The sequence below is a fragment of the Henckelia pumila genome, chromosome 1, assembly GCF_033568475.1.
Source record: "Henckelia pumila isolate YLH828 chromosome 1, ASM3356847v2, whole genome shotgun sequence".
Taxonomy (NCBI): domain Eukaryota; kingdom Viridiplantae; phylum Streptophyta; class Magnoliopsida; order Lamiales; family Gesneriaceae; genus Henckelia; species Henckelia pumila.
Genome location: NC_133120.1, coordinates 133,635,230 through 133,649,584, shown reverse-complemented (window position 1 = coordinate 133,649,584; position 14,355 = coordinate 133,635,230).

Here is a 14,355-nt window from a genome sequence, read left to right as displayed (position 1 = left end):
AGGCCGAGGAGGCCGACCCAGACACCACACTCATCACAGGTAACATCTTAAGTTTTCTTGGGTTAGAGCAGTTGATCGATTTACTGATGCATGTGGTTTTAAGTTTTCTTGTTTGGGGTCAATAATTTTGTAGAACGATGCATGATAGGAGAACTTGACTGTTTTAGCATGCGTAGTATCTTGTTTGGGATTTGATGACTTAGAATGAGCCTAAGTAGAACTTGTGTTATTTAACTTCAATCTTTTCTGTGGATGTATTCACCGCTAATGCAGGTAGGATGGTAGTAGCTGGTGTAGCCACTAGAGCCTTGTTAGACTCGGGAGCTACACATTCTTTCATTTCGGAGACAGTTACCCATAAGCGGAATATTGAGTATGAAGAGTTGTTGGGTGGTTTCACAATGACCATCCCATCAGGGGAGGAATTTTCTACGAAGAATATAGTGAGGAATCTTGAACTCTTGCTGCAAGGGAAATCAGTGAGTGCCGATTTGATAGTGCTGCCCATGCCTGAGTTTAACTTGATACTTGAGATGGAATGGATGACGAAGAACGCTGTGGTGATTGATTTTCAGCAGCGATCAGTGATGGTCAGATCGGAGGGAGAGGAACCATTCTGGTTCGAGGCTACTAGGAGTTCTAGGAGAACTCAGCTTATATCTCTCATGCAAGCTAAGCAGTTGGTGCATGATGGATGTGAGGCATTCTTAGCCAGTTTATCTTTGTCAGTGTTGCCAGCACGTCCGGATGTTTCAGATATAGAGGTGGTCAGGGATATTGAGGATGTGTTTTCGGATGAGGTTGCAGGTATTCCACCAGATAGAGAAGTCGAGTTCTCTATCGACTTGATATCGGGTACTGTGCCAATCTTTAAGGCACCGTACAGACTAGATCCCATAGAAATGAAGGAACTAAAAGAGCAGATTCAAGAGTTGATTGATAAAGGGTTCATACACCCTAGCTTCTCTCCATGGGGCGCACCGGTCCTCTTTGTGAAAAAGAAGGACGGAAGTCTGAGATTGTGCATCGACTATCGAGGGTTAAATGGTGTAACAGTGAAGAACAAGTACCCACTTCCTAGAATCGAAGATATCTTTGATCAGTTACAAGGAGCTTCTGTGTTTTCGAAGATTGACCTTCGTTTGGGATATCACCAGTTGAAGGTGAAGGAGTCTGATGTGTTCAAGACAGCGTTTAGGACTCGTTATGGCCACTACGAGTTTCTTGTGATGTCGTTCAAGATGATGAACACGCCCGCGGTCTTCATGGATCTTATGAACCGCGTGTTCCAGCCGTACTTGGATCAGTTTGTCATTGTCTTTATTGACGATATCCTCATTTACTCGAAGGATAGAGAAGAGCATACCCAGTATCTGAGGACTATTCTAGGAGTACTTCGAGAGCGGAAGTTGTATGCCATGTTTGACAAGTGCAAATTTTGGTTAGAGAGAGTAACATTCTTGGGTCATATTATTTCCAAGGATGGAGTGGAAGTAGATCCTTCCAAGGTTCAAGATGTGAAGGATTGGCCTGTGCCAAGAGCGCATCGAAGATTCGCAGTTTCCTCGGATTGGCCGGTTAATATAGGAAGTTTATCAAGGGCTTTTCATCGATTGCGGTGCCCTTGACAGCGCTGACCAAGAATAATGCCAAGTTTATTTGGAAGCCAGAGTGTCAAGAGAGCTTTGATGTGTTGAAGGAAGCTCTCACGACAGCACCAGTGTTAGCTATGCCATCTGGAAAGGGAGATTTTGTGGTTTACACTGATGCTTCCAAGTTGGGACTTGGGACAGTACTTATGCAGCGAGATAGGGTTATCACTTATGATTCTAGGCAGTTGAAGGAGCATGAGAAGAACTACCCTACTCATGATTTGGAGTTCGCAGCAGTAGTGTTCGCTCTCAAGATTTGGAGGCACTATCTCTACGGAGAGAAGTGTAAGATATTCACCGACATAAAAGACTCAAATACTTCTTCACTCAGAAGGAGTTGAATATGAGACAACGGATATGGTTAGAGTTGGTGAAAGATTATGATTGCGATATTAGCTACCATCCGGGTAAAGCTAATGTAGTCGCAGATGCATTGAGTAGAAAGTCAGCAGTGATTGCCTCTTTTACGGTGTCTAGACCTTTGCAGGATGAGATTCAGAAATTCGGACTAGAGTTCTATGCCGAGAGTAGAGCTCCAAGATTGTCAGCTTTGTCAGTGCAGACTTCGTTGTTTGACCGTATCATTGTTGCTGAAGCAGTTGATGAGCAGTTGAGTAAGTGGAGACGGAGAGCCGACGAGAGAGGCAGTGATTTGTACTCAGTGGTAGATGGGATCGTGAGGTTCAGGGAAAGACTATGGGTGCCCACAGGTGATTCTCTGCAAGTTACTATCATGACAGAGGCGCATACATCACTGTACTCTATCCACCCAGGCAGTACCAAGATGTATCGAGACCTTCAGCAGTTTCATTGGTGGCCGAGCATGAAGCGTGACATCGCCCGATTCGTGTCAGAATGCCTGACTTGCCAGCAGATCAAGGCCGAGCATCAGATACCTGCAGGATTGCTTAAGACACTCCCTATTCCCGAGTGGAAATGGGAGAATATTACCATGGATTTTGTTGTTGGCTTGCCGAGGACAGTGAGAGGTTCGAATGCTATTTGGGTTATTGTTGATCGTCTCACTAAGTCGGCGCACTTTTTGCCAGTGAGGACGAATTTCTCCATGACTCAATATGCGGAGTTGTGTATCCGGGAGATAATCAGACTACATGGTATCCCTTTTTCCATTGTGTCTGATAGAGATCCGCGGTTTACTTCGTCTTTTTGGAAGAGTCTTCATGCAGCTTTGGGTACGAAGCTTCTGTTTAGTACAGCCTTTCACCCGCAGACGGATGGCCAGTCTGAGATGGTGATTCAGATTTTGGAAGATCTTTTGAGGGCTTGCGCTATTGATTTTCAGGGTAGTTGGGAGTCGAGGCTACCACTAGTGGAGTTCGCATACAACAACAGTTTTGAAGCCACCATTGGTATGGCGCCTTACGAGGCACTCTATGGGAGACCTTGTAGATCACCGGTATTATGGACCGAGATCGGTGAGAGGTTAGAGTTTGGACTCGAGATTGTTCAGCAGACTGCTGAAGTTGTTACCAAGATCCGGGATAGGATGAGAACTGCACAGAGCAGGCAAAAGAGTTACGCCGATCATAGGAGGAGTGACTTGGAGTTCTCAGTGGGTGATCATGTCTTCATCCGAGTCGCTCCTTTGAAAGGCGTGATGAGATTCGAGAAGAAAGGGAAATTTGCTCCGAGGTTCGTTGGACCTTTTGAGATTCTTGATAGAGTGGGGACGTTAGACTATAGGGTGGCCTTGCCGCCTAATCTTGCTGGAGTACACAACGTCTTCCATGTGTCCATGTTGAGGAAGTACATATCGAATCCTTCTCATGTGCTCAACCTTGAGCCTCTTCAGTTGTCGCCTCATATGACTTATGAAGAGAGACCTGACCGGATTATGGAGAGGCAGGAGAGGAGGCTCCGTAACAAGACCATTCCAATGGTCAAGGTTAAGTGGTTGAATCATTCAGATGAAGAGGCCACTTGGGAGACAAAGGCAGATATTAGGACTCGCTATCCAAAGCTATTTGGTAAGTTCTAATTTCGAGGACGAAATTCCTTATTAGGGAGGGAGGAATTGTAGCACCTAAGATTTCACAATTTAAAAATTTTCATGCCTAAAATTCTTTTTATTAATAATTATGATTTTTATTGCTTGGAATTAATTGCTTAAGTTTTCTTTAAAGTTCTAGTGCTCAAATATTTTAAGTTATTTATTATTGAGATTTTTGAGGCAGTGACTTCCGGTTCCGGTGTTCGGCGATGGTGGATTTTGGCGGTAAATTCCAAGAATTTCTATTTTAAAAGGTTTAGTAAGGAGGTAGAAGGAATTTTAGAAGGGAATTCAAAATTTAGGAATTTCCGGGTATCAGAAATCATTTTCCTTAGTATTGCAATATTGAGCTTATTCTTTAATTTTTCGAAAATTAGAATTTTTATAAACCCGGATTATTAAAACCCAATTTAACATTTTTGATTAGGAGTTTTTAAACTTAGAAATTTTATTAGTGTAAGTTAGTAGGTAAAAGTGGTACTATAGAGTTGTACTATAAAGTTGTACTTTTAAAAGCAACACACACACACACCTATTTTTAAATACTTACACCTATACTTACATACACATGTACACACTACACACTCTACTTTTAAACACAAAATAAAATATTTAGAAAACCCTAGTCTACCAAACCCAAAGAAAACGCCCCACTCCATTCTCTCCTATCCCATTCTTGCTTTTGGATCAGCCATCCCCTCCTCCAAGCTCCAGCCGCCACCGCCGCCGCCGCTGCCGAAAGGTCACCTAGAGAGGTTATTCTAGGTGTTAGTCCAAGATCTCCAGCCCCTTCCCTCTCTTTCATTTCGATTTTTGTGGGTAAAACTAGCTAAGGCAAGTATACGCTTTCCTTGGGTATTCAAGCAAGCTACCTATGCATATTTCCATGTTTCTTGATTTATTTCGTTTGGCTCATGATTTTTTCAAGTTAGGGTTCGAATTTTTGAAATTTTCAGCTAAGGCTATGTTTAAATTTCGAAAATTTCATGTGGGTTGATGGCTATGAGTTGCATGATGCATTGTGATGGGTAAAATGATGGGTTTTGATGCATATTGGTACACTTGAAGAATTTCAGTAGCACATACCCTATAAGTTTCGAATTTTTCATGTTGTTAGGGCTGGGATTGAAGTATATAAGTGTATATTATTGTTTGGCAATTGGTCTTGATTGATTATCCACGAATTTGAGGTTTTTTGATGCATAAAATTGATGTTTTTGAATTGTGGAGTTGAGGTATGGTTGAGGGCTGCCAAGGTGTTTGTGTTAAGTCCTAAGAGATTGTATGGAGTGTGTTTAGTGGTTTGGAAGTAGTTGGGGGTAAGGATATATGGCTTGGTGGTGATTCCTCATAGTAGAAGTGTTGTGGGATGGCATTCGCATTGAGCAGGGCAGTCTGATTTCGGGGCAGGGGAGGATCTTAAAGTGGTCTGGGCGTGGTTAGGGCTAGTACTTGTCAATTTCAGGATGTTTTGGTTGCGTCGGTATAAAATGAGCTCGTTTCGGATAAGATTTCAATAAGTTATGGATTTTTTAAGTTAAGGTGTCGGTGCAGAATTTTAGAGGGAAAAAGTGGGCTGTCCGGATTGGGTTTTTGTTCAGGTTGTATAGGCTGTCAAATGATGTTGAAAACAGGTCATATGTTTAGTTTGTAGTGTTTGGAGAGTTTCGGTTTGAGCGGTGTTGAATTTGGCTAAGGGATGGTAGAGTTAAGGGTTTTACGGTTTGGTTGCTCGGTTTAAGGCAAGGTTGAGGAAAGTAAAGAATAGTGGGGCATTTAGCCTAGGGGCAGCCACTCACCCACCCATATTTTTGAGTTGAGTTCTATTTCTTAAGTTGCATATTCGTGTGCATGAGTTTCGTCTTTGCGCCAAACAATATTTTCAAAGGAAGTCGTTACAAGTTCTTGCATGCTAAGTATTTTGAGTCGAGTCAAGGAAGGAAAGAAATATTTTTGAACAAAGTGAGTTGATTGTGACTGGACAGGGTAATGTGGGTTGAGAGATGCCTCACCCACTTGCCATAGACGTGTAGTAAGCGGCTGGGAGACATCCCAGCTCCCCTACCAAAAGAGCTGTGTAGTAAGCGGCCAGGTTCATCTCGGCTCCCCTACCAAAAAGGATAGTAAAGGGGAAAATCGCGTCGGGAGAAATCTCATCGTCTTGCCGGCATAGTGCACTGCAGCCATGATCATGATCGAAACTTGAGTCACAATTCGAGGATCTATGTTCTAAAGCAAAAAAAAAAGTTAAAGTTTCAAGTATCAGTCGACTCGTCTCAATTTATTCAGTTTTATGTTATGCATGTGTTTCAGTTAAGTCAAGAAAGTTCAAAAGTTTCATAGCATGAGTTGGCGTGAGTTCATACTTGCATGTTGTCTCATTTCCCTTATTTCACGCATGTTTACAGCTTACATTTCAAGTATATTATGTATAGTATTTTGAGTATTACTCTAGTTATTTTAAACTCTTGTTATTACACTGTTTATGTTTGCTGGGTCATTAGACTCACTATGCTTGTTTGATTGCCAGGTGAGGAGAAGTTCGTAGGGACCGAGGGGCAGGGTCCTTGAGGGGAGGTCTCCGGCAGAGCGAGGCCCTACGACCGTTGCTATTTCATGTTTCCGCACTAGTTTATGATTATAATAAAGAGTTTAAACTTATGTACTTTTGGTAATAGCCAGAATGTGTTTTCCCTGTGCTTGGATTTCTAAGTCTTGAAACTGTTATCGCTATCTTTTTCGCAACCGTGTGGGGTTGCTTTTACTTTCGAAGTTATGATTATTGCAGTGGTTATCTTTTGCTGCATTTATTGTTTTTATTAGAATTGTTGTCTGTGATAGGGAGGTTTTGCTTACTTACAAACAAGTCATGGCAAATTTTTTTAAAAATCCGCATTTTCTTTTATTTATTTATTTAAGTTTAGAGTTTAGGGTCGTTTCATCTGTGCTCCAATTCCACTGCCAGGTGGCACAGTTTCCCAAAAATCAGTCAATATGGTGACATTCCAATTGGCGTCTTATAGGCAGTTCTGTAGGCCCATGGAGCATCGTCCAGTCTCAAGCTCCAGTCTTTCCTTGTCAGATTCACTATTTTCTCTAGGATAGATTTTATCTCTCTATTTGAAACTTCAGCTTGGCCATTGGATTGCGGATGGTATGGAGTGGAGATCTTGTGAGTGACATGGTATTTTTTCAACAAACTAGCCACAGTTCGGTTGCAAAAATGTGTTCCTCTATCACTTATAATGGCTCGTGGAATCCAGAATCTAGAGAAAATGTTATGCTTGATAAACTCTACAACCACTTTTGAATAATCAATACGGGTAGTCTTAGCTTCCACCCATTTCGAAACGTAGTCCATAGAAAGTAATATATAAATAAATCTAAAGGAACTAGGAAACGGCCCCATGAAGTTGATGCCCCACACATAAAAAATTTCGCAAACTAAAATGAGTTTCTGAGGAATCTCCTTATACCTGTCTTTTAACATTGAGCGCACAACTTACAGAAAAAGTAAGTGTTTCGAAATATGGATGGCCAGAAAAATCCACAGTCTAACACCTTCCTTGCTGTCCTTTTCGCTCCAAAGTGCCCGCCACAAGCATACGAATGACAAAACATAAGGATAGGAATTACCTCGCTTTCAGGTACACATCTTCGTATGACTTGATCAGCGCAATGCTTCTACAAGTATGGGTCATCCCACACAAAGTACTTAGCATCGCTTCTGAATTTATATTTTTGTGCCTTGGAAAAACCAAAGGAAAACCCATTAGTAACTAAGTAATTAACTATATGTGTGTACCAGGGTAATACTGTGCTTGCTGAAAATAGTTGCTCGTCAAGAAATTCTTCTTGAAAGCTCAGCTCCTCATCAATGTGAACCAGGCGGCTCAAGTGATCAGCCACTCTATTCTCTGTTCCCCTTTTATCCTTGATTTCCATATCAAATTCGCTTAGGATCAATATTCATCTTATCAACCTGGGCTTAGCCTCCTTCTTCGCCATCAGAAAACGAAGGGCTGCATGATCAGAATAAACAATAACTTTAGCACCAAGTAAGTAAGATCTAAATTTTTCTAAACCAAAAACTACAGCTAAAAGCTCCTTCTCAGTGGTGGAATAATTCTGTTGAACATCGTTCAGAATGCACGAGGCGTAGTAGATGTGTGGGGACCTCGGGTTGCTAATTTTATCTTAGGGCAATAAATGATTAATGAAACAATTAATCAAGTCTTTAAAATAATATTCAAACCAAGAGATAAATTTTTTTTTTAAAACACAGCAACTCGCTCGATCGGGCAAATTCAGCCGATCGAGCGAGCTAGGAATTCAAGCTCTCGGGTCTGCATTATTTTTGGCCTCACTCGATCGGGTGAATTCGTCCGATTGAGCGAGCCCAAAAACATGTCTCTTGGGTTTTCAAATTCACAGGCCGCGCTCGATCAGAGGAGTTCACCCAATCGAGCGGGCACCCTGTCCGAAAAATTCTGCAGAACCATTTTTTCTGTCAAACGTTGAACCTTCAATCCAAATCATTCAAAAACCAAATCATATCATGGTTTATAAAATCTGAAACATGAATATGTACATATATGAAGTCTCAATCATATAAGCATGCATTTATTACATCAAACGGATCATTTAAAAGGCGATAAAATACACAACTATATCAAGTTGCATAAGTGTACTTCAAACCAACATAGTTCTAACATGTTTGATGTTTCTAGACAACACAAATTCAACTAAAACCCGAGTCCTCACGTGCTAAAATCTCTCCCGAGCTGTCAATGTCGTCTCTGACTAGCTCTAGCCCCCTCTGTTTCCATGCACACATACAAAACAAAGCAACAGTCTGATAAACTCCGGTGAGAAATCATTCCCAGTATAATCGACATATAAAGCGTTAAATAAATAATATCAACTCTAATCATAATCGACTCAAGAGTAGAGTAAATAACGCATATATCGAATAAGAATTGATTCATATAACGTCGTTGCCATCAAGATTCGTAAACGATCTTGACATGGATATCCATCTATCGTAGCCATTCTTGACTAGAAAATAAGGTCGCCTCAGACCTTGGCAATAGAATCAATTCCATACATATCATATCATAATAATATCGAATTCAAAGATCTACTACCTGAGATGGATCGACAACATCATATAAAATCAAAGCGATAGTCAAGTATGTGATTTTGGCGGGACAACTCAAGAAGCTTCATTCTTGAGTTTCAAATCTCTGAATTGCGATGTCGTCTTATATAGGGGTGCAAACAAACCGAATCGAGCCGAATAATGGTAAAATTTTAAGGCTCGAATTCGGCTCGATAAGAGTATATTCGAGTTCAAGCTCGATTCGAAGTTCGATAATTTCAAATATTTTGGCTCAAGCTCGGCTCGAAATGATGTTCGAGTTCGAGTTCGGCTCGAAATATTCGAACCTATTCGTGAACTATTCGGATATTATAGTTCAAAAAGCTCGAAATGTTCGAAAAATTTTGAAATATATATATTTATTATATAATTATATTATATTAATTAAATATTAAGGCTCGCGAACTATTCGCGAACTATCGAACATAATAATTTCAACTCGAGTTCGGCTTGAAAAAAAGTTCGAACATGTTCGAATTCGGCTCGAGTTTGATATGCTCGAATACGAATCAAATATTTATCGAGCGGGCTCGTAAAGCTTACGAACAGGTTTGGTTCGTTTGCACCCCTAGTCTTATACCTTCGTATTGTATTGGTTTTGAACGCTTAAAATCTGAAACATAACATCAAAACACTCATATCAAACATCATTCAATCTTATTATGTCATAATCGATTCAACATTATCATAAGATCTTCAATAAAAATCACTTCAAACCTTGACTTCTTCTTCTTCGGTTCAAATTCAAAGTTTTTGAGCCGTTAGGCTTGCAAACTAGTCTGAAATTGAAGAATATAAATGCTACAACATCAACAACATCTCAAAGAACATCTCAGCTCAATCATAGGCTATCAAAACAGTCTCAAAACATGAATCGACGACGTAGCGATTGAAAATTGGTAACCGAGATAATATCGAAACCATTCTAACTTCATATATACTTCGAACCAACATATCACAGCAAAACATCATCAAATCTCAAAGCATAACTATTCGAACCCATTTTGGTAAGTCATGAGAAATCCAAGCAATATAAGTTCTTCAATTCGGTTTCGAATATACAAGATACAAAAGCTCAAGAACATGCATAGAGCATAAAATCTGATCTCTGCAATATTTCAATCTTCAAAACATGCCAAAATACTTAAAGACTTACACCAAATCGAATTCCTCGTCGCAAGGATTCCAGAACTATTTTCAAAAATGAAATCGGATGAGCGGATCAAAAGTTACGGGGTTTTGAAAATCGGAAATCAAAATAAAAACGAAGATCTCAGCTTCCTCTGTTCAATTTTCTGAATTGCATTTATGGAATACACTCATACATGCTGACAAATCTAATTAAAAAAATCGGATAACTTCAGGTAATATTGCAATTTAGTCCTTGAAACATCATAAATTGCAATTCAGTCATCGGCCTTAATTCAATTTCAATCCTAAATAATTTAAGAATTTTAGAATTTAAATCAAAACTCTAAATATTCTCAAATTAAATATATTCGGATTAAAATTAAATAAGTTCGGATTAAATCAAATAATCTCGGGCCTTACATTTCTCCCCCACTAAGGCATGAGTTCGTCCTCGAATTCATAATTAGTCAAGATATGCAGTCTGTATACACATAAGAATAAAGAATAACAGAAAACTAAATAAGAACTCACATCAGTGGAATAACTCTGAGAATCTCTCTCTGATATCATTTTCAACTTCCCAAGTATCTTCTTCAACTCCGTGCCGACTCCATTGAATCTTCACCAATGGAATGGTTTTCGTTCGGAGTTGCTTTTTTTTTTTCTATCAAGTATCTGAATCGGTTTTTCAAAGTAGCTAAGAGTTTTATCCAATTCAGCTTCATCAGGTTGCAAGATATGAGATTCATCAGGTTGATACTTTCGAAGCATCGAGACATGAAATACATCGTGTATACCAGATAAAGATGTAGGAAGAGCGAGTCGATATGCAAGATTGCCTATCTTCTCGAGTATCTCATACGGCCCAATAAATCGTGGAGATAATTTCCCTTGCTTTCCAAATCTGACTGTGCTCCTGAACGGTGAAATCTTCAAGAACACTCTATCCCCCTGTTTAAAACATAACGGTCGTCGTCAAGCATTCGCATATCTGTCTTGTCTATGCTACGCTGTTCTCATTCTCTGCTGTATCAACTTTACCTTCTCAGTTATCTGTCTGATCGTATCTGGTCCCAATTCAGGTACCTCTGACACATCATCCCAATATAGTGGTGATCGACACTTCTTTCCATACAGTGCTTTGAATGGAGCCATCTCTATACTAGTCTGATAACTGTTGTTATAAGAGAACTCCACCAATGGTAATAAATCTTGACATGTAGTAACAAAATCCAGTACTACATCTCGAAGCATATCCTCATGAGTCTGAATAGTTCATTCAGATTTTCCGTCGGTTTGAGGATGATAAGCGGTACTCAAATGTAAACGCGTACCCAAAGCTTGCTGTAGGCTATGACAAAAGTGCGAAGTAAATCTAGGATCTTGATCAGATAAAATCAACTTTGGCACACCATGTAATCGTACCACTTCTAGAACATATAAATCTGCCATCTGATCATGACGATAAGTCATTTGATATGGAATAAAACATGTAGATTTCGTCAACCTGTCAATGATCACCCAAATAGCATCACATCCTCAGGATGATCATGGTAATTTCATCACAAAATCCATGGAAATGTGGTCTCATTTCCATTCAGGAATAGATAAACTCTGCAATAAGCCACCTGGTTTCTTCCTCTCAGCTTTCACCTGTTGTCAATTTAGGCATTTTGATACAAATTCAGTCATATCAAACTTCATTTGTTTCCACTAGTACTGATTCTTCAAATCATTGTACATTTTTCTGCCTCCAGGGTGTACACTGAATCGACTACAATGGGCTTCTTTCAAGATATTCTGTCTCAAATCTGAAATATCGGGAACAACGATTCGATTATTCACATATAAAACATCATCGATACTAACCTGATACTCAGATTGATGTCCTGATTTGATCATTTCAATCGAATTCTGAACATTCAAGTCTGATTTCTGTGCTTCTTTGATTTGAATCAACAATTTAGGCTCAACACTGATAGCACAAATTCTCATTGGTCTTCTATCTATCTCAAATAGTAATCCAGAAATACAGCAATCTTCAATCAAATGAGATACACCTATAGTAGACAAGGATAAAGCACATACCTTCCTACTTAGGGCATCTGCTGCTGCATTTGACTTCCCTGGATAATATTTGATTTCACAATCAAAGTCTTTCAATAAATCAAGACATCTTCTTTGTCTCATTTCAGCTCGGATTGCGAAAACAGATACTTCAAACTCTTATGATCAGAAAATATTTTGAACTTCTCACTGATAGATAATGTCGCCAGATTTTCAATGCAAAGACGATAGCTGCCAATTCAAGATCATGAATTGGATATCTGACTTCATGTGGCTTTAGTTGTCGTGAGGCATAAGCAACAACATGTCCTCTCTGCATCAGAACGCATCCCAAACCTTGGTGAGAGGCATCACAATACATAACAAAATCACCAGTACCTCAAGGAATTGTCAAGATTGGTGTTGTAGTCAACCTCCCTCTTCTTCAGCTCAAGAAAACTATCTTCACAAGCTTCAGACCACATAAATGGTGCATTCTTCTATGTAAGCTAAGTAATAAGCTTTTCAATAGACTAGAAATCTTTGATAAAGCGACGGTAATAACCCGCTAAGCCCTTAAAACTTTGAATTTCTGGCACAGATGTCGGTCTCTACCAACTGATCACTGCTTCAACTTTGCTTGGATCAACTGAAATACCATCTCCTAAAATAATATGGCCAAGAAAAACAACTTCCTGCAACCAAAATTCACATTTTGACAACTTGGAATACAATTTCTCTTCTCGTATAGTTCTCAATACAGTTCTGAGGTGGTTGGCATGATCACACAGATTCTTAGAGTAAATCAAAATATCATCGATAAAGATAATCACAAAGTCATCTAGATATTTTTGAAATACTCTATTCATCAATCCCATAAATACTGTTGGTGCATTTGTTAGACCAAAAGGCATGACTATGAATTCATAATTACCATACCTGGTTCTAAATGCAGTTTAGGGATATCCTCATCTTTTACCCTCAGTTGATGATAGCTTGATCTCAAATCAATCTTCGAATATACTGATGAACCCTGCAATTGATCAAATAAATCATCTATACGAGGTAAATGATATCGATTCTTTACCGTTGCCTTATTAAATTGCCGGTAGTCAATACATAATCGCATCGATACGTCCTTCTTTCTGAAAAAAAAAAAAACCGGAGCGCCCCAAGGAGAAACACTCAGTCTTATATATCCTTTGGCTAAAAGATCTTCAAGCTGCTCTTTCAACTCTTTCAATTCAATTGGTGCCATATGGTAAGGTTCTTTCGATATCGGTTGTGTACCTGGCATCAATTCTATACTGAAGTATACCTCTCGAAATGGAGGCAATCCCGGAATCTCGTCAGGGAAAACATCAGCAAATTCACTAACCACTGGCAAATCAGCCAATTTCGGGCTAGTTTTTAGTACATCAACTGCGTAAATCAGAAATCTCTCTGCCCCTTTCTGCAATAGATTAGTCATAGAAAGAACAGATACTAAAGAAATTCTGGCTCGTGATCCCTTACCATAAAATTTCCACTTTTCAGCCATATCAGGTCTGAATCTTACAATCTTCTGAAAACAGTCAACTTTAGCTCTGTACTTGGTTAACATATCGATACCGATAATACAATCAAAGTCAGATAAACCAAGAACAATACAGTCTAGTTCAATCTCATGACCCTCAAACTGCAATGTACAATTTCTTACAGACTTCAGTGATATAATACCTCTTCCCAAAGGTGATGAAATAGACACTACAGTAGCTAAGGGTTTAACAGGCAATTCATGCAATACAACAAATTTCTCATAAATAAATGTGTGTGATGCACCAGTATCAATTAACACATAAGTAGGGTAACCATAAATAGAGCAGTTACCTACAATAACATCATCTGGTGCAGCTTGTGCTTGCTCCTCAATCAGTGCAAACACTCGAGCTTGTTGCCTCTGTTGCTGGCTCCCAGCTTGACTTCCTCCAGCACGGCTCTGTGATGAGGGCTGAGGTTGGAATGAATGCACTGAGGATGCTTGCCTCTCTGGCTGTGTCACTGCTCGAGATCCACTTGCACCCTGAGTACTTCCTGAACCTCGTTGTGGGCATACTCTCGCAAAATGACCCGGTTGTTGGAAAATGTGACAGCTGCCAAACATTCCTCTGCACTGCTCATTGGTGTGACGTCCTCCATATTTGGAATAGTAGACATCAGAAGTACCGGATTTTTGTCCACCTCTAAACTGTCTGGATCCACTTGAACTCGAAGAGCTACTACCTGAACGCTTAAACTGTTTGCTTTTTCCCTTAAAGAAATTCTTCTTACCACTACCTCAACCTCCATCATCAAATTGAGGTGGTGGCGGAATT